At 34.4% G+C, this 22,563-nt stretch overlaps 1 protein-coding gene across 1 annotated transcript in view; it reads left to right on the top strand.

Annotated features, from left to right (window-relative positions):
• Positions 1–11,334: 11,334 nt before the first annotated feature.
• LOC112050184 (zwei Ig domain protein zig-8-like) overlaps positions 11,335–22,563 on the top strand; it is a 78,137-nt gene continuing 66,908 nt past the window's right edge. Inside the window, exon 1 of the mRNA XM_024088377.2 lies at positions 11,335–12,027. The gene's annotated coding sequence lies outside the window, so the exon portion shown is untranslated. The remainder of the gene's footprint in view (positions 12,028–22,563) is intronic.

The raw sequence follows: 22,563 nt of genomic DNA on the forward strand, positions 1-22,563 counted from the left end.
TTATGAGCTTACGATCCATCATGTATGCGGATAATAATGTTATTATTTCGTTACAACGTACTAGACAACTGTAATATTGCCTACAATTTGTTTTTTTTTTTACTTTCTCTTTGGAAACAAAGAGTACTACTAAAGTAGTATATACGCTGTGTGTATTTTCCAGAAAAAAAAAATAATCACCCGTAAAAGTCACGGGTTTTAGTAATCCTAATATAATTTGAAAGCCAATTCCAACTGGAGGGTAGACCGCATGAATCTAATTTAGCACTTTTGCAAAATTACACCGACAAGTGGCATGGAATCCTATTTGGCGTGCCGGCGTTCCATCAATACATAATATTGGTATAAGAAGCAATTGGGTCCGGAACTTATGTTAAGAATTCCCCGAATTCACTCAAGAGATGAAAGGCTCCACTCTTTGTGCAATTCAATTAGAGGCCTTTCTTATGGCTTTAAAAGGGCAAGTCACTGTCTATTTTCCCTTCTGTGTCTGTATATTTTTAAGTCCTTGTGACAGAAAATAAATTGCGCACTGTTTAATTAGGCTTTAGGAATGAAAAATTATATTTAAATGTAGGTTTACGTTCATTTAGTTAACGCCTGCGAATGTTTTTATTAAAATTTGGTAAGTAAAGTTCATTTTTATTATTGTAAAATTTTTCCTGTATTTTTGGATCGTTGGCTACGGGTATATGACGGCCGCGTGGCGCAGTGGGTAATGATCCTGCTTTCTGCATCCACGACCGTGGGTTCGATTCCCACAACTGGAGAATATTTGTGTGATGAGCATGGGTGTTTTCCAGTGTCTGTGTCTATTTATACATTATATAAGTATTTGTATGTTATTTATTTATTTATTTATTCATTTAAGTTACATTTCCACATGTCATAAATAAAATTTCATAATTATTACAAATGGAACCCTGTGAGGGTGTTGTAACTACAAAGTAAAACTTAACTTAACTTAACATAACATAACATAAGATAAGATAAGTAGAGAGGCGGATTTATCGTTTTTCGGTCAAAAAATCATTAATTTTATAATATACTTTTTCAAGCAAAAAGTTTTTTAATGTTAATAAAAACTCATTAATGTTTTCCTTTTTCTTAATGTTTTGCGGTAATTTATTATATATTTTTATGCACATTTTGTGCGGGCCAGTACTGTGCATCTTTAAATTTGATTGAATTTTATGTAGTATATAATTGTATATTAATATTATAATATTATAATATTATAATATCAACTGTCTTAGTACCCATATCACAAGCTACTCAGTATGCTTACTTTGGGGCAAGATAGTAATGTGTATTGTTTAAGTATATTTACTAAAAAAAAAAAAAATATTTAACACAGGGGACATTAACATGTTGGGAAAATTCTAAAACAATTACGCTGGGATAAAAATTACCACATTTATAGACTCCGCGCTACCCACGGGACTTCTTTCGTGGCGAAGTGTCTAGGTGCTTAATCATTTAATTAATTACGTAGGTACTTACTATTTATATAAAATTTAATTGTTTGTTTATAATGTTGGCTGTAAATTAAAAAGCCTAATTATTTAAATATTTGTATTTACACATTTTTTTAAAATTCAATAAAATAAAAAAAAATTTAGTTTTAAGACAATAGGCGGTCTGGGCTCCTGAATGAGGAACTTCCTTACGAAACGCGCTGTCTCAATATTGCTTTCCTTTCAATCCAACAGTTAAGTCTTAGTCCACCAATGCGGATTGGCAGACTTCATACACCTAGAGAATTAAGAAAATTCACGATTTTCTTTCACTTTTTGAGACACGTGTTAATTAATTTCTTAAAATGCACACAACTGAAAAGTTGGAGGTGAATGCCCCGACCGGATTCGAACCAACGCCCTGAGAATCTTAGGCAGAAGTCCTCACGGTTCCTTTGGAGTAAGTTTCCTAGACTAGTAGTAGGTAAAGAGGTGAAATAGACTGATAATGATGAGCTGCAAGATAAACTCACTCAAAATGTTTACAAGCTAATACTTCAATGTGTCAGTAAAATATGCCATCGCGTCTAAAGCAGTGAATGCTTGAATCTCTGTGAGAGGCAGCTCGCTCACTCACCCTGCGCTTGGTAACTAGTTTGTGATAATTGTTCTATACTGTTATGCGGTTAGTAGCTTAAATACATCAATCAATTTTGCGAGAATGCCTGTATCCACTGATTCGAGAAAGATACTTTAGTAAGTATCTCTTTTATGTCTCTCAAAAAGTTTGAAGTGTTTATTAAACGTAAGCAAGGAAAGTCTTATTATAGTGTTATTGATTATATAGATGACCGATGGACGTTGGGCTCCAAAGCTGCTGGAATGGCGACCCCGCACTACAAAGCGCAGTGATAGAGGTAGTAAAATGTGCAAGTTATAAGTCAGTGATCGAATTAGAAAGAGGAGTCCCGTAGAATAACCAAAGTCACCGACATTGCTCAACGAGTTGCGAAGCTGGAGTGGCAATGGGCAGTTCACATAGTTCGAAGAGCCGATGGACGTTGGGATCCCAAAATACTGGAATGGCGACACCACACTACAAAGCGCAGTGTTAGTAGACCCCCCACCAGGTGGACTGACGACATCAAGCGAGTCGCAAGGATTCGATGTTTGGAAGTCCCTACAGAAGGTCTATGTCCTGCAATGGACGTCCATCGGCTGATATGATGATGATGATGTTGATGATGATTATATAAATAATACTAAAGCTTGGTGTTAAACTATGCGATTGTGTACTTAGTTCTAGACAAGTTTGTGCACTTATTTGTTTCATTGTTATACATAGCTATTGTATATATATTCATTATTATATATTTATTATTCATTATTATATTCATTATTATATATTCATATATATTCATTGTTATACATAGCTATTGTATTTTATATAGGCTCGTCTCGCCACAATATTGCGCATAGTGGCACATGCTAGTGTATTAATATGCAAACAAGGGTCGTTGTGTGCTAAGTAATATGTAGTTACTTTAGCCTGACCTAAGGCTAAAGGGAGGCGTTGATGGAAGTAATCTAACGCCTGCAAGGGATCGGGTATCTGTAGCGTTACTAAAAGACTATTAGAAAATGAGTTTTTGGGGTTAAATGATTTTATCACACATCAGGTAGAAATAAAATAAAGTGAATTGATTCCTCGTAATATGAGATAAAGTAAATTAAAATCATAACATATGTGGCGCTCAAATATTAATATACACACTATCATGCTAACATGCAATTAAGTGAAGAGAAATATACAAAATATCGTCCAATGGTAGAGAGTTGTCATAGTCCCATCTCTTTATTCCAGATGCAATGAAAGAGATAGCGGTATTTCCGGTTGAAAGTCATTGGTTTAATTATGTTTTTTTCTCTTCACGAGATTATTTCATTGGTCGCATGTTAGCGCCTCTAAACAGATCAACATACGTTAATACTTCTCTCCCTTTGGTAGCAATAGGACGCAAGAGAGAGCAATATTTCCGTTACGGCGCTATTGGTCGACTACGTATTTTTCTCTATACGAGATATGCCGTGGCACGCATCGTCAGCCTACAGGATACAGGATATTTTTCTGTTATTTTTTGCATGTTAGCCCTCGACTGTAATCTCACCTGGTAATTGATGATGCAATTTGATGGCTAACTTAGGAGTACGTTGAAAATCCACACTCCTTTCGGTTTCTACACGACATCATACCGGAACGCTAAATGGCGGTACGTATTTTTCAGTAGGGTAGTAACTAGCCACGGTCGAAGGCTCTTACCAGCCAGACCTGGACCAACTAGGAAAACCTCAATCGGGCCAGTAGGGGATCGAACACAGGACCTTCGTCTTGTAACCACTGCACCAAGGAGGCCGTCAATACATACCTAATTACTTGCTCGCCGGGGCACGTATGCCAACATCGCCTTCACAAACTTTTGTGTTTTCTTAACGTAAACAATTCGAATTGGTGTCCAAAGACCTCAATTTACTCTGCACGGGTTAAATTTGGTTATTCTCGTCCTATTTGTACGACATTTACTTAATTCTCAATCAGGATATCCATTCGGTTGTAATTTAACAAATTGAATGCGGCGGACATATCCGTCAGGTAAACCTTTTTTACGGACGTTTTAATCTGCCTCAATCTGTTATACGCCGATGTTGCGTGATCACACTGATTGGTATTTTGTTATTAAATACAACCTTTTTTTACATGAATATTTGTTATTTCTTACGTTGAGTATACCTGACACCATTTTACTATTTACTTTATTTACGGCATGAAAAGAAGAAATGGGCATCTTGCGTTCAAGGCAACGCGTGAAAGTTTTGTAAAGACGTTAAGAAAGACCTACTAAATGTACTCGTAGGATGTATTATACATTCACATAATGTTACTAGCTGATTTACCCTCGTGGTTCTGGTTCTCATAGGAATACAGGGATAATATATAGCCTAAAGCCTACCTCGATAAATGGACTATCTAACATAGAAATATTTTTTTAATTCGGACCAGTAGTCCTTGAGATTAGCGCGTTCAATCAAACAAACAAACAAACTCTGTATAATATTAGTATAGATTATCTATTCATCATCATCATCATCATTATCAGCCGATGGACGTCCACTGCTGGTCATAGCCTCTTGCATGGACTTCCAAACACAACGATCTCGAGCGGCCAGCATCCAGCGGCTCACTACAACCCGCTTGATGTCCTTGGTCCACCTAGTGGGGATCGACCTACACCTTCGGACCCCAACGTTCTTTAAACTATGTGGCCTGCTCATTCCCACTCTTCGAGAATCGCTGAGCTTTGTCAGTGACTTTGGTTCGTCGGCGAATATACTTATTTCTGATTCGATCACACAGAGAAACTCCAAGCATAACTCGCTCCATCGCCTGCTAAGTGACCTTGAGCCTTCTAATAAGGCCCATAGTTAGCGACCAAGTCTCGGTCCATTCTAATATCTATTACACTATTACAAATAAATAAAATTGAAGTGTCTGTTTATAATTTAAAATTAAGGACTTTTCTCTAAATGTTAAAAAATGTTGTCAGTCTTATTGTTCCGGCTAATTTCTCAAACGGCTGAACCGATTTTGACGTGGGCAATAAATAGGTGATACTCAATCAATATCATAATCGGGATAGTACCTAATTTAACGTTATTAGGATAAATACAAATCCGTAATCGGAATTCTCAAAAAAAAAAATCCATTTTATACGCTCGTCAACTTTGAACGAGAATTAAGTAAGATTTCAGACATAAAACATTTCGTTTAAGTAAGTACGCCCAAAAATAACTTTTTACTACCAAATATAAACGCTAAGTAAGCATTTCCATATTATTTTATCCGAATAGGTATTCATTTTTACGCGCACTTACCGTGAGGCCGAGTTGGATGGCCCGTTACGTTTATCATTAAGCACGCAAAACCGCGATTCATAAAATTGAGTGAGTGCCCTACTCGAACGCTCGAGATGCGAAGATAAACTCACCTCTTAATAAATAATTGAAAGTTATGGTCCGGGTCCCTTGGGAATATTAAAATAATTTCGTTAGGGGCGCAAGTATAAATGTTTGGAGAGCTTCTGCTGTTTTGACTTCAAACTCCTTAATTAACGAAAGAAGGCTTCATTACAGAGAGATTGTAGTTAAAAGAGACACTCAAGGAAGTTATCACGAATAAGTAGAGGCTTAGCCTCTACTTATTTAATACTAGTAAACACCTGTGATTTCCTCCGTAAAACCCAGAATTTATTTACAACAAAGAATGTATTTTTTTTATTTTTTTTTTATTTATTTATTATTAATTAGGACGGATAAATCCAGTTACACTAATTAAAAGAAATGTACATAAAAATTAAAAAGAACAAAACACAAACCACAGTAAAAATAGATAAAAATAAGAAAAATTAAACATAAAACTGATGTACAGAAAGCTTATTGACTATCTTAACTAAAATAACAATTACAATAATTATCAAATAAAAAAATATATTTAAATTACATCCTCTCGCAAAATTGCAAGATATCCCTGCACAATTTGGCCCAATTAGTATATAATAATCATCATCCGTGATAGCCCAGAGGATGAAATCATGCGTCTCAAACGGTGAAGGAAAAACATCGTAAGGAAACCTGCATACCAGAGAATTTTCATAATTATCTACGTGTATGAAGTCTGCCAATCCACATTGGGTCAGCGTGGTGGACTATTGGCCTAACTCCTCTCATTCTGAGAGGAGACTCGAGCTCAGCAGTGAGCCGAATATGGTATGATAATGATAAAATCATCATCATCATCAAAATTTAAAATACTTACTACTATTTACTATTTAATAAAGTCTTTCAACTTACCTCTTATCATCTACACGTGACGTCAAATCAAACATTCTAAACTAATAAGTTATTCATGTGCTCGAAAACCATTTCATAAAACATTCAAAGCGTTAAGCAAACAATATTGACAGACTGTGAATTTCCACATGACTGAAATAGATTTTACATATGTACCTACTCATATTTATGAAAACTATACTCCCTCTATCATATTTTTAAGTCTATGGTTTAGTGGCTCTAGTACCCTTTGATCCCGTGTTCAAACTCCGGGTGAGGTAATGAATGTAATATTGCGTCGGTCCTTATTTTTAATTGGGTTCAAAACGTATTTTTTATTATTTATCATATGATGTATTGTTTATGTATGCGTGATAGATTTACAAAACCTTCCTGGGTTCGATCTCCGGCTGGGTCGATTGAGATTTTCTTAATTGGTCAAGGTCTGGCTGGTGGGAGGCTTCGGCCGTGGCTAGTTACCACCCTACCGGCAAAGACGTACCGCCAAGCGATTTAGCGTACGATGCCGTGTAGAATCCTAACAAGTCATCCTCCTCCTAACAAGTTAGCCCGCTTCCGTCTTAGACTGCATCATGACTTACCATCAGGTGCGATTGTAGTCAAGGGCTAACTTGTAAGGAATAAAAAAAGCCTTGTGTGGAACCTTCGGTGGGTAAGTCAGATTCGCACTAGTCTTTTTAATATGACTTACAGTTTTTTCAAATCTATACTAATATTGTAAAGAGCTAAAGTTCGTGGTATCGTAGAGGGTAATTTCAGGTTCTACTGAACCAATTTTGAAAATTCTTATACCACTAGAAAGCCACATTATTTGTGAGCATCATACGGTATATTTTATCCCCGTATTCTCACAAGAACGGGAACTACGCGGGTGAAACTGCCGCGCATCGTCTTGTATGATAAAGAGTCAGCTTTATAATTGTAATGTTGATGTTGTGATTGTAAATTGTTTTAAAACATCTTGTTTCCATTTTTTATTTAGAAAAGGAATATTAAAAGCAATTGTTGACGGGTTAACGTCATTTATTAACGCCAGTCCCTATTTCAGCTCGCAGTTATAATGAGCGTATCAAATTTAATATGAACGAACTCTGTGATGAATAGGGAAGCGTGGTTTAAACGTGAAGTTTAAAACAATGGAGTCTTACGATATAAGTAATGAGTTCATGAGTTATTTGTGTATGTGTAGGTAAAGGTTGTTGTTCTAAATGAAAATATTTATTTGATTTGTAAAAATCTATAAATATAACAGAAAGTCGACTTTGTTACAACACTTATAACTCGAGATCTGCTGGACCGATTTTCATAGTTTTTCATTCGTCGGATTTGTCTCCGCCAAGAATAGCAGAATACATCTTAAAAACAATGAAAACTGGACGAATAAATAATTATGAAAGATGCATAATTTTCCATAAATGTTACTTTGTTTAGTACCTGTCAAACATTTGTTGTCCATCCATCCTGTCAAATACTGTAATGATTGACATTTATACGTGCGTTCAGAAATACTGAAAAACGTGCGTAAAAATTTATTTTGTGTAAATTAAAGTTTCTATTTCCGAAAACAATTCCCAATATTTATTCTATAGGTTATAGAATGCGTAAATGTCTTTTTGTTGTCTATGATTTTTCCTAGAGAAATAATTTACATAGGTATTAAAAATCAATGCCACTTTTCGTTGGAATTTCAGAACTGAAGAACGGGTTTACTTAACCAAACCAAATGTTTAGGCTTTGTTCAGACTATTTAGTAGATGGCTTATGTGAAGTTTGCTCATAATCGGTTGTCATTTATTACATTTTTTGTAACAAATGAATTCAGAAGTAGGGTAGGGGTAGCGTAGGCTTAGGGTAGGGTAGGGGTAGAGTAGTGGAGTAGGGGTAGGAGTAGAGTAGTGTAGGGTAGGGATAAGAAAGAAGTGCACATAGTCAAAGCGAAGCTTGACCGGGTCCGCTAGTGTTTAATAAATGGCAGTCATATTGTCAAGTTGTGTCTGAGCCCTTAAAGGGCATTTGCCATTTTACAAAACCAGGCATCGCAGAGAAAAAGGAAAATTATCTGGTATGCAGGTTTCTTCACGGTGTTTTTCCTTCACCGTTTGAGACACGAGATATTTACTTTCTTAAAATGCACACAACTGAAAAGTTGGAACTGCATGCCCGTAACTGATTTGACCCTACGCCCTCTGAATCGAAGGCAGAGGTCATATCCACTGGGCTATCACGTCTATCTCTGTCTTTAACTCTCATTTATTTATTAGTCCTTTTTTTAATTTTTCAACAATGTTGATATAAATATAAAATACAAATCACTATTAAAAATTTATAAAATAAAAATCAACCCTCCCGCTGCGGGACATTTGAGTGCCTAAGCTTCCAGAGTGAGGAACCTCCTTACAATACGCGCCGCCTCAAGAATCACTGCATTCTCTATCCCTGTCTAATTCTTAAGAATTTCAGAACACGTTAAATCGTTTGATGGTAACATCATATACAGTTACCGCCAAGCAAACAGCTATACCGAAAGCTTTTCCAAACGCTTTTCCTACTTAGTGTAGGAAAACTACATAACTATTACAGCAAACTGTTAAATATAGTCTCTACGTGAGTTTCAAACTGGTAACGCTAACTGTTGGATAGGAATAATTGATATTCAGGCAGCGTGGAGCCACAAACGCGACCACGTGTGAAACTGTGCGGAAAACAAACAATTGTTTGCGCTAACAGATGCCTTCGTCTTTGTTATTGGTAAGGAATTGCTGTAAGCGAGTGATGTTCGATGTAGGCATTTGGGAACGAGGTAAGCCCGGTTTGGACTAGTGTGTAAAGGGCTTTACAAGTTGAGCATTTCACACCGAATAACAAAACATAACGCCAGCCACACACGGTTAAGTGTATCGTTAAGTCTGGAGCGCGCTTAGGTATGGAAAGTTATTTTTTTCTAATAAAAGTAATACTCGCTTATACGATACTTGGTTTGTAAAGTGCGTGCTACTTACTCAATTTATGCGAATTTATCATAGCATCTTATTTAAAAACTTCGGTAATGAATAACTTACCACTTTGTGTGTTATCAGCTAAGAGTTTCCTTGTAGAAATAGAAGTAGCAAGTATTTTAGTCTGTTTAAAATGATTATTATTAATATAGATGCCAAAAATGTCCTTCGTAAATAAAAAGCCAAAAAATGGCCAGTAAAAAGAGGTTAGGAAGATAATCATTATCTTTGACTAGAGCCCTTCGGGTCTATAAAGCCCTTACTTTGGTTCTTTATAATAGAAAGAAAAAAGATTTCGGGGTAACGAGAGGCCAAACTGTCCGTAAAGACCCGTTCGATCCGATCATTGGACCATGATTATTAAGGTGCTTCTACATCCGTTCATGACACAATATACATACATGACACCTCATAAATATATCCACAAGTAGATATTGTGTGTTGGCAAAGTTATTAATAAATCGTAAGTAATTATAAATAATATATCATTTATTGCCAAAATGTGGTCATATACAGATATTGTTACATTTTAATGTTCATACACAATCTGCCTCATAGGCGTGCAAAACATTATACATATTCATTTACATTTTATTGATATAAAATAATTCGTCATCAAGTAACTCTGCTACTGTGTAATATCCTGGGTCGCTACTGTTTAATATCGGGGTACTTATTACCTCTAATCAAATCTACAAACCTATCATTATAGTATTACTAGCAATAATATTATTTACAAGTTTTAGTCATCATAACCAATCATCTCCAATCACTAAGTAACTTGAAAATTACTGAGGTACATACTAAGGTCTGTCTTTAAGAGACAATAATTATGTTGTATAAATATTTAAAAATTAACTAATTGCTAATTTTCAGCATTTTTTGCTCTATAATTGAAATAATTGCTAATTTTCAGAGCATGTCTGCGAGCCGCACACATTTTCCTCACACGTTGTTGCATGAGAATAAGCTCTTATGACTAAGGGCCCTGCACGGTTTGAAGCTTTGAGCATACTCCAAAAAAATGTAATGTATCTTTTATAGTTCATTATTACGAAAAACATTTACGATACCTTGAATTTCGATATAGGTTGCTATTGAGAAACGGCTTATAGCTTCTAATTACGTCTTTTCTTGGCAAAGAAAAACTCAATACCACAATGTAAATGGTCTATTAACTATTGATCTTATTAATCCTACTCGTATTTGTCCGTAACCAAAAGATTTTGGCCTACAAAACGTCTCCCGAAAGTCTCAAACACTTAACTGTCGAACTATGGGCAGTTTATTCAGAAATCAAAAAGTTTGTGCCTCTGTACATTTATATCACAATGGAATATAAACTCAGTTTGTTAAAAGTTATAAATGTTATTTTGAGAGAAGTCATTCTCAGATTACACAGACTATATACAAATCTTAGTAGGTATTTAAACATGCCTATTTATCTATTACGAGTACTTACCTCTACTTTTAAAAAGCTAAATATCATCACGAGGCAGGGAGGTAGTTTATAGTTAGCAGTAAGGAGCTCAATCAAAGTCGCGGTCGTCCGCTAGTAAATTCAGTGTAAATGTTGTGATGTTTATAACTTCGCGTTAGTTACTTAGTAATCGATGGTTTTAGCGCAGGTACCCTGGATTCGGTACTCGGATATTTAGATATATTTTTTTATTGAAGTTTTAATGATAATTTCAAGACTTACGTCCTAGGGCTCTCAGTGGCGTATAGGAGTCACACCATCAACTTCCCGTTATATAGCCTGATCTACGAGTAGATATCGAACCCAGGACCTCATGATCCTTACAGATTAACCACTAGATCAACGAGACACCCAGGAGGCTAGTACCAGTCAGCCTCCCCAACATCCAACCTCGTCTGCTAGTGGTGCACCCTGCAGACTGACCGACGAGGCTCTGGCGACCGAATGGCGGTATAACCATTCGAAACTGGCTGGATTTTGGCGGAAAAACCCTTGCGAATGACCAGCCCGCATGCCCATCCTGATCATTTACGGGCAGATGACGGCGACTCCAGACCGTTTTATTTGAAAATACAAATTAATTACCATTTAGAAAGAAAATGTTTCAATTTTGCTACGCCATTTTAACACACTCTTGCTGTAATTACATTTTCGCACATAAAGTGATTCATGTACAATGCAATATACATTTTATACTACACAATTAATTCCGCCACCAGGTTAACACTTGGAAATGTAATTGAGTATAGAGCTGGGTTTAATTGAAGCAGAAATGTATCATGGGTGCAGATAGAACCCGCGGTAGAAAATTACGCAGGCGCGTTTGGTACAAACCTTACAGTATCGGTCCTCCTATCACAAGAGACGCCCGCTCTTATCAGTGCGAACTCGGTTCACGAACGAATTTCGTAAAAGTGACACTTAACAATTAAAAAAATAAAACACTTGTGTTACGCGACAAAATAAAATATCTTCCTCGTAAAACAAAGTGGAGTGACTTCGACGGTCTTTTGTTTGCCGGTTTTTTGTGCAAAGTGTTATTGTTTTTCAGTGTTTGGAAAAGTGTGCGAGAAATTAAATGGGACACCGAGTGATTAATTTGCCGAGTTGCAAAGTTGAAAACAGTTTTTGCGGTGCGGGATGCTTTGTGAAGGACTTGAGTTGGAGAATTTTATTGGAGGATTATCCGGTGAGCTTGTTTTTTTTTTGAGGAAGCTTTTATGCGGTTTGATTCATATTTTTGTTTGTCATAAGTTTTTTTTTATATATTTATTAATATTTATATAATTATCTTAATGATACTAGAAAATTTCTGTATATGCTAAGTTTATTTCGTGCGGATAACAATAAGAATAGTGTTAGTTTAACTTTATTTTCAGGAGTGTTGAAATATACACTATAGATACTTACTTCAGTGCAGGTACATGGATGCTAAGTGTAAATATCAGCTTTTACCAGTTAGGTAGTATTTTGCTTTTATGTAAGTATTTTTTTTAAATAAGGTAAAAAAAATAATTATCTTCGTATTGAATAGGTATACAAATGTAAGAGTTTAAATTTACAAAGACGTGAAATACAATTAAATAAATTCATGTAAGCTCTACCAAAGTTTTAATCTATTTTCTTGAAATTATTGTACTTAACAGCTCACTGAGTATTTAGCACGCTCTGTGAAAGATTATATTCATAGCTTTATTTAATTACTGTTAAAAATATTGCACATCAAAAATATACCAAATTTTTTTTCTAGATAATTTTAATATCTTTTTACTAATAAAAAGCAATTTTTGACCAAAGTCTAGTATGGGTGAAAAATTGATTTTTTATTATGTTTTTGTGTTGAATATAACCAGGTTCGATTTCCGGCTTAGGTCAATATTCGTTAGTTTTATATAGTCTAAGTCTGGTCTGGTCTTGGTAGCTATCTACTAAAAGATGTTCTCACAGACTTTGCGTTCCGGTACGACATCGCACAAAATCTTGTTTCATTAAAAAATATTCTAGACTTAAAAAATATATCATAAAAACGCACAATTATCGATATCATTAAAAAAGTTACTAAAAATATACTTTTTAAAGATCAGAATTGTTGATTCTTAGAAAAGAGAATAAATTTTCTTCGCCAAAACTTTTACTTGATTCGTCTTTGTTGGATAATTTATACTTTTTAAACTACTTCGCAAACCTTGGTAGGTATATAATTTTGTCTTATTTGAAATAAAAAATATATTGTTCTATTTCTAACAAAAGAAAATAGTTAGTAATAATTATTATAATTTCTGTATAAAATCAAAACGGAATTACAACTTCTTTTTGAAAAATATTTTTATCATAACTTTTTGACCATCCCTTTAACATCATCACCATAATCATAATTTCCATTTACACGGCTTAGGAGCGCTTAACATGTAACCAGGCCTTCCTCCTTATATAATATGGAGCTTAGACCCACCACGCTGCGCCAATGCAAATTGGCGGGCTTATTGTGATGATCTTAAATTTATTAACGAGCACTATCAGGATATGTTAATGATAATAACCGGGATTTACAAGGTAGGGTAGAGGTAAGGTAGGTGTAGGGAAGGACTACGGTTAAGGGGTTAAGATGCGCTCCGAGGTACGGGTGTATCCAGTCATCAGAAACTTACCAAGTCATCTATAGTATCAACAAGAAACCAAGTAATCTATCTATAATAAAAATATATAGCTATATATTCGGTTTACTTTGGAGTACATTAAAAATACGTGAAACCTTTTTTTTTAAATTTTGTTTTAGGTTTGTGAAAGAGAACGACACGATTTTGTTTATCATTTAACTGTTACTTGAAAAATCCTAGCCTTTTTTAATAAGACAGAACTTCATCGCAAAGATCGGATTAAATATGTTGTTTTTATAAAAATCTATTGTAATAGAGTTTTAACAGCGTGTATTCTTGTATAAAATAGTCTTTTATTTCCTTGTTAGGTGTACGTGCTGAAAAATAGGAATTGAAAACAGCTGCATTCTGTTATATGGACGCGGTCTATAAATTAAATCGTCAAACCAACCCCGAGTATGCATTTGACGGTATAAAGTTCGTATCTTGTAGACAATGGTAACAATTAATATACTTTATATTTTTAACCCATATTCGGCTCACTATTAAGCACGAGTCTCTTCTCGAAATGAAAAGGGTTAGGCCCTAGTCCACCACGCTGGGCAAATGCAGATTGGCAGACTTCAAACACGTCAGAGAATTGAGAAAATTCTCATGTATGCAAGTTTCCTTACGATGTTTTTCCTTCACCGTTTTAGACACGTGATATTTAATTTCTTAAAATGCACATAACTCAAAAAATAGAGGTGCATGCCCCGGATTGAATTTGTACCTACGCCATTCAAATCGAAGGCAGAGGTCATATCCATTAGGCTTTCACGACTCTTTTATATTTTCATTGATAATAATTTAATCTTAAAAATTCTAAATTAACTTTCATAGTCAAGGTCTCGACCCGCTGAATCCAGCATTCAGACTCTGTTAGTCGCTTGATATCATTTATTTATATTTATATACTTTGTTTGTACACCACAAAACAAGGAAACAAACAATCATCATCATCATCATTATCAGCCGATGGACGTCCACAGACTCTTACATGGACTTCCAAGCACAACGAACATTAACATCTGATGATTGTGGTCGATAAAGAGCGGATTATCACCCGCTAGCCTGCATTGGAGCAACGTGGGTCAAAGCTCCATCTCCCACTCCTATATGAACGGAGGCCTGACCATAAGCTTTTTGTAGTTTAAAAAACCTTTTGTTGTTTAAAAAACATTTCGTATTTTAATAACTTCAGGATTATTCATAAAATCTTTTGTTTTAGCAAGTATAAAAAAGCTTTATATTTTAATTAAAGTGCCATGTTATATCATCAAATATATTTTATTTTTGGATCGGCTCGTCACATTCGTGCCGGATAAAGCATTATTGGATCTTTTGGGCCCCGTGGGAGTTAGATGATTTGCATTATTGGCGTGTTCGCTTAGTAGATTGAATGGTAAGTGTTAGGTTCGGGGTCTTTGTTAGTAGTAGGTAACAGTTTCCCGTGCACGCTGATTGCGTAATTTAATGTTTATTGATGACTAGTGGACACCTGCAACTTCGTCCGCCCTTAGAACGTTTTAAAACAGCCCTATATAGCATAGTATTTAGTATCGCTGTAAAATAGAGTAACTTCTCCCGTTTTCCCAACATTTCCCTTCTCTGCTCCTATTGATCGTAGCGTGATGAAAGTATACTGTAACCTGCTCATAAGTATGAAAAACAATTGTACTTAGTCTCGTTAAAATCCGTCGAGTTGTTTTTTATTTCTATAACGAACTTACAGACAGACAGACAAAAATTTTACTGATTGCATTTTTGGCATCAGTACACTAATCATGCCATAATAGTTATTTTGTAAATATACTTCTCTACAGATTTATTTTAAGTATAGATTACGATGAAAGGATTTACTTACTACATAAAAAACGAATTCTGACTTGACTAAATAGAAAAGTCTTACCTTTAATACTTAATGATCAATCATGTTTGACAAACATGATTTTTGAGCGAGCCCTAGTTTCGAGATATACTCGCAGCCCGGTGTTATTTCACCCATTGTAGTCATAGTGGTATATAAAATCATAGTAGCATTTAAGGGTTAAACGAAACGTATTTTGATTATGTTTTTTAATTTTGAATTCAGTAAAAAATACACTGCGAAAGTTCTCACTTTTGAGAGCTACGAGCAAGTACTATACTGCATTGAGGCTGTAAACCACACAGCTCTTCAATACGTACGCTTCAGTTAACCCGCTCCGGCGATATCTTACTCGAATAGTAACATAAATAAACCGGAGAGTGACATATAGCAACGTCTGACGTCCGCGAAATAAAATTCACATTTTCACAAATAAGTTTTCACTTTTTGAATTTTACACATTTTTGTATTTTTATTCAAATACGTCATATCCATAAGGAAGGGTTGTGATTTTATTGGCCTGTATTTGTGATTTTATATTTACGTATGACTTGCTTGATTCCAAGTGATAATCGTAAGAAACCCGTAGGTATGACATTGTGATTCTGAAAACATAGATTTTTAGTTTGTTGTCTTTTACTTGCCTTATCCTTAAAAGCCTAATCTACGCCTGCGAGTCGTACACGCAATTGAATATCGTTTGTATCTTCCTAACGGTTGAAGCTAGCCCGTCGCGCTTTTCTGTTATCTTGGTGGCTGACGGTAGCTAGTGGTCAGTGCCCTTGGTTTTACGGTAAGTACCACCATTTTTGATTTATCGAAGTGTAGGACGCCTGCGAGACGTATGTTTAGGCTTTATGTTACTGTTTTTTTTTTTTGCCGTCATAGCCCAGTGGATATGACCTCTGCCTCTGATTCCGGAGGGTATGGGTTCGAATCCGGTTTGGGGCATGCACCTCCAACTATTCAGTTACTGTTGTTTTCGTATTCCTTAGACAGCAAACTCTTTCATTTGATATTCATATCATGGGGGTGGATTTTAAACAGCCAGTCCGCCATCTTCGGGAGGCCGCCATATTGAATTTATACTGGACGTTTCTTAGCTAGTCATATATTGTCATTAGAACTCAGAGCGTGTGGAAAATTTCATCCTAATCAAAGATCGGAAAGTGGGCCAAATTAGGATTCTATGTTTTTCTTACATACATAGTTACAAGTGAAGCTATTATGTTAATAAAGTGGAACATTTCAGTCTAAACAAAGATTGGAAAGTGGGCCAAATTAGGATTCTAAGATTTTCTTACATATATAGTTACAAGTGAAGCTATAATGTTAATAAAGTGGAACATTTCAGTCTAAACAAAGATTGGAAAGTGGGCCAAATTAGGATTCTAAGATTTTCTTACATATATAGTTACAAGTGAAGCTATTATGTTAATAAAGTGGAACATTTCAGTCTAAACAAAGATTGGAAAGTGGGCCAAATTAGGATTCTAAGATTTTCTTACATATATAGTTACAAGTGAAGCTATTATGTTAATAAAGTGGAACATTTCAGTCTAAACAAAGATTGGAAAGTGGGCCAAATTAGGATTCTAAGATTTTCTTACATATATAGTTACAAGTGAAGCTATGATGTTGATAAAAATAAATGTCAAACAGCAGCGCCCTGCTATAGTCACATTCAAAAAATGGCTAAAATTCAAAGTAAAAAATAATTGTTAAACATTTATAAAATTTTTTAATAAAAACTACGCACTATTGTTACTTGAATAATTAACAATTTCAGAATAACAAGTTAAAATTAGACGGTTACCTGGATAATGCATAAAATTTGAATAACAAATTCTATAGAGTTTTCATAATATAAAACAAAAAGCTCCAATGCTTTTGGTTTTATAACAAGCTACAAGTAATTCTGTACGCTGGCTGGCTTATGAATAAATCTATTATTAAAGTACAAAGTAAAAAAAAAATGTTTTTATTCTTATTAGTAGGAACTTTTGATATAAAACAAAGGTATGTAATTTCGTGTTTTGTTTCGTAAATGTTAAATTTTAATAAAATAGTTTTATAAATGTTTATTACTTAGGGCGTGAACATAATATATTTGGATGATAAAATAATGATCGTTCAATTATTTTTTTTAACTGAAATGCAATTGAATAAGTATTTAGGTAGAATATAGAATATGTTGTCGTAACTAGCATCTTAAAACCTAGAACTGTCATCTAAACTAATAATATTATAAAGAAATTTGGTTTTTTGTTTGTTTGTTACGAAAAGGCGAAACTAATTTACCAATAAATTCTTTCAACATTGGAAAGTTACATTATCAGTAAGTAACAAAAGGTATGTTACACCTGTATTCCCACGGTAATGAGAACTAAACGAGCGAAACCGCGAGCGATCTGCTACTTAGAATATAAAATTGGAAGCGATTCACTAAACTTGTTTACAACAAAAAATATTGTTTATTGGACTATTATCACTAATTTGGTACCCATTAGTGACAAATTTTTTGACTAATTACCAAACAAGAAACAAGGAAACAAGAATGTTGGCCATATAAAAAACAAGTTAAGGCAAATATTATTCTTATTAAATACTTTGCAAAGTATTCCAAATTTCATCTCTTATACATAAAGACTCCTTAATGGACGATCCAGGCCAAGAAAGGATTCAGATCCAGCCAATATTTGCTTTGTTCAGGTTTTGGCATCCATCTCGGGGAAATGTCCATGCCAATAAAGAATTTCTAAAGAAAAGGGTGTAGCTATCAAGTTAGATAAGACACGCTCGACTTGCATACAATATGAATGGCAACCGGGTTTAGCGTCGAGAAAAATCTAATATTTAGATCTTATGGTGTTTCAGAAAATTCCGTCTGATAGATTTTGAATAAAATATAGTATAACGTTAAAGCACTTTATAACTTTTGTTTTTGAGGTGAAAATTTGGTAGTTGAACTATTTTCGGTTAGTGAAAATCTTAGTTCATAATACATTGGTATTAAAGTTTTTATGTGACCATTTGACTGCGATTTCATCTTTAAGTCCTCATTTGCACGAATGTTAAAAAAGCGATACATTAAAACGTTTTATTTACGATCTTAATTTAATTCAAGGTCTATTTCCAACGCCCAAAATTGAAAATGCTCGATAAAAAAGTGGCGTGTTTTAAAAACGCTATCGTGTAAACATATACTTACTTGGGAACGCATTTGTAAGATTTAAAAAACTCTCGTGCGAATGAGGACTTAGTATGTAAAGAAGTTTGAAGTAGTAGATACTTACTTACTGTCTACTGTTTTAGAAGGGTTAGGTTATTTTCCATTGTCCTGCGTGGGTCAAATGTTAAAAGCTTAATTAGAACTACATTCTGACGTGCGGTTGGAGTTAAATATGAGATTTTTTAAACCAGTCTGGTGGTGTCTATACTTCTATATCTATATCATTACTAATATATAAAGTTAAAGAAAAAAAAAAAAAAAAAAAAAAATAGTTTATTTCAGTAACATTAATCAGTAACAAAAAGTAAAAGGCTAGAGTCTTCTTTTAAGAGTTGTAAACTCCTGTGACAGAAGACTCCGCTCTTCCATAACAAGCAGTAATACAATTTTTAAATTAATCATAGTGGGTAAAAATAAAACTAATAAAAACATGTGTATGTGTGTGTGTGTGTGTGTGTGTGTGTGTTAGGTTAATCTTGTACTCGTATTATGTAATTGGCTTCAGTAGAGATTCAACTTCTTCATAATTTTGTGTTAATAAGTATTCTTTTAATATTTTTTTGCAAGTATATAAATTCAAAGGATATATATTCAGTTTTCTGTTAATTATGTTATACAAATAACTTGATTGTGAAAAATATTGCTTTCTAGCAAAAGCGGTTCTGGTGCGTTCTGTTTTTGCAACAATATATCTATTTCTTTTAGTAGTAGGCTTAAAAGTTAGGGATATGTGCTTTCTAAGAACCATATTTAAAACATATAGCTTCCTGACTGAGAGTAATTCCGCAATAGAGTATAATTGTGTAGTAGGGAACATATATGGTTTGAAGAGCATGACTTTTAGGAGAGAACGCTGGGCACGCTCTAGTTCCAGAAATCTTGTTTTAGATGCGCCACCCCAGGCAGTAATGCAATAGGACATAACTGATTGAGCTAATGCTAAATAAACGGTAATTAAAATTTTTTTAGACGCAATGTGCCTTCAGTTTTTGAATATCCATCCAAGTTTCCGAATTCTGTTTGATACTAGGTCAATATGAGAATACCAAGACATACGGTAATCTAGTATAACACCAAGGTATTTAAAGGTGGACACCTTTTGTAAAGTCGCGCAATGACAGCTGGGATTGTCTCCTATACATGTATGTATTTTTATTTCATATTTTGGGGTTGGTTGGGAACGTTCACAGATAGAAAAGCACATATAGTTTGTTTTACTAGTATTAAGTGTCAGGAGGTTTGAATTAAGCCACTTTGCAATAATTCTGAGCCCATTTTCAGCGTGGTAACGGATATCTTCCCAAGAGTTTCCAGTAAATACAATTGCAGTATCATCTGCGTACGAGAAAAATATGTCCATTTCTTATCTTGAGATTGCAAAGTTCGTTAATATACACCAAGAATAGAGTAGGACCAAGAACGCTTCCCTGGGGAACTCCGTAATTAATATTTAATTCATTACTGATGTATTTATCAATCTTGACCATTTGAGTACGACCACTTAAATAGCTCTGAAACAAAGATAATGTTTTATCTCTCATTCCGATAGATTCTAGTTTATGCAAGAGTATGGGGACAGAGACAGTATCAAATGCCTTTTTCAGATCAAGGAAGACTGTAAGACATTTCTTGTTGGTATCCAGTTTTTTTATTATTAGTGTAGTAAGATTTGTTACAGCATCTTCAGTGGATTTTCCTCGCCTAAATCCAAATTGGGATTCTGATAGTATAGCGCGTTGTTCTAGGTAGCTTAGTAGTCGATTGTTAATCAATTTTTCTAGAATTTTTGAAGTAGCAGGGAGTACTGAAATCGGTCTGTAATTGCTCACATCATCTCTATTACCACACTTATGCACAGGTGTTATGACTGATTTTTTTAAGTATGCGGGAAAAATACCTTTACTAAAACATAGATTTGCAAAGTGCACAATAAGAGGAGTTATTAAGTTATTGGCAAGTTTTAGGAATTCGGTAGGAATGTTATCCCACCCCGACGCGCTATTCGTCTTCAGACTCATAAGTACTGCACTAACTTCTGCGATATCTGTATCAAGCAGTCCAAAAGACGAACAGTGGGTGTAGGATGTTGTAACTAGCGTAGAAGATTGTTGCTGCATGTTATTTTGGAGAATATTATTAGCCAAGGATTCTCCAATACTGGCAAGAAAATAATTAACACAGTTAACTGATTCGGTAGGAGAGGACTTAGTTTTCAACAGTTCGGTAGCGTTATTGTTTGAGCTATTTAAGTGTGTAAATTTTTTAATATTCTTCCAGAGAGCTCTATAATTTTTAGACTTGGCTAACTGCTCTTTTTCATAGTTCCGTTTAAGTTTTTTAATTAAGTTATTGCAAAAATTACGATACCTTTTATACACATTTTTTAAATTTTCGTCAGTTGGGTTGTGACGCACACTTTTTTGTAATTTATTTCTATGTCGAATGCAGCGCAAAATTCCTGGAGTTATCCATGGTTTAATAACGCGTTTATTTTTAGGTAGTACTATAGTTCTAGTGTTTTTGTCTAGTGAATCCTTAATTTCATTTGTTAACTTTTCAATTATTAGCTCAGGGTTATTGTCACTAAGAAGGATAGATAGATTTTTATTAGCAAGATTATGCAGTGCTTCATTAAAGTCAGTAATAGTTTTCGTTTTTGGGCACCGTCTGTCATCAATATTTGAGAAACATAAAAATACCATGAGGTGATCGGTAATAGTAGTATTTATTACGGCAATAAACGCAGAACGTTTAGATTTTTCTAATTTTAGGAGAATATGGTCTAAACAGTTGTCTTGTCGGGTTGGAAACGAATGGCCAGGAAGCAGACCATGATGAGTAATCATATTCAGGTAATTTATCCTGTTATTGCGTTCGTTAGTGTTTTCTAAGGATTTTGAAATAATATTTATATTTATGTCGCCTGTTATGGTAATATTTTTGTAAGATTTAATTTTAAAGAGTTTGTTTGTTTGTTGGTCCGATTTGAAAAATTCTTTCGAAATGAAATGAAATGAAATGAACTTATTTAAATACACTTAAATATAGAAGATGGTCATACAAATATAAAGTCATAGTGTATTGTCATATAAATGGCGCGCAAATTTTACAATATATATATAATTGTTTGAGTATATATTACTTACACACAATCATCAGTGTTAGATAGCCCATTTATCGAGGAAGGCTATAGGCTATAAATTGTCCCCATTTTCCTACGGGAACGGGAACCACGCGGGTAAAACCGCGCGGCGTCAGCTAGTTTTTTTTTTTTAAAAGACAACTGACTTTGCACACGGCTCCTCATTTTCACTCCATTTTCATGTTTGAAAAGTTTCCGGAGACACAGGCGGATTAGAAACGTACAGATTTTGAATTTAATTAAATTTCACGGAAAACGTGTGAGCATTTAGGTCTTTTAGGGAAACTTCTCTTGGGTATAATTTATGTCACTTTTCTCTCTTTATAGTTTCTAATAATTCCATTTGGACGTTTGGAAATGAGCTAACATCCATCCATATTATAGAACAAAGTTTGACTGTCTGATTGCAATAATCTCAAACTTCTCGAATATAAAACTTGAATTTGAGACCTTTGGGTTATAGAGCGACATATATAAATAACTAGGCCAAAGAGGTCGAGAGTTTTTAAATTCCGCAATAACTCTGCAATAACAGTAAACTTCTATACATTTTGTATTTAGGTCTTATAGGAAGGTAGAAATCACTGTATACCCACTCTACTAGGCTTTTGAAGTACGTCGTTGAAACTATATATATATATCTATGAACTTAGTTTATAGATATTTAGTTTCAACGGCTTAAAGCAATTTACTACACGTGAAATTATATTGCTTATAAGTATTCTAACTCACATAAATTTATCTTTACAGCAGCTGCCAGTTAAATGTTTTTTTTAGGATTTCGGTGTAAAAATACCTATAGCTACGAGTTTTTATCTAAATAGTTATGTCTGGACAAAAGGCAG

Source organism: Bicyclus anynana, chromosome 9, assembly GCF_947172395.1.
Source record: "Bicyclus anynana chromosome 9, ilBicAnyn1.1, whole genome shotgun sequence".
NCBI classification, from domain to species: Eukaryota; Metazoa; Arthropoda; class Insecta; order Lepidoptera; family Nymphalidae; genus Bicyclus; species Bicyclus anynana.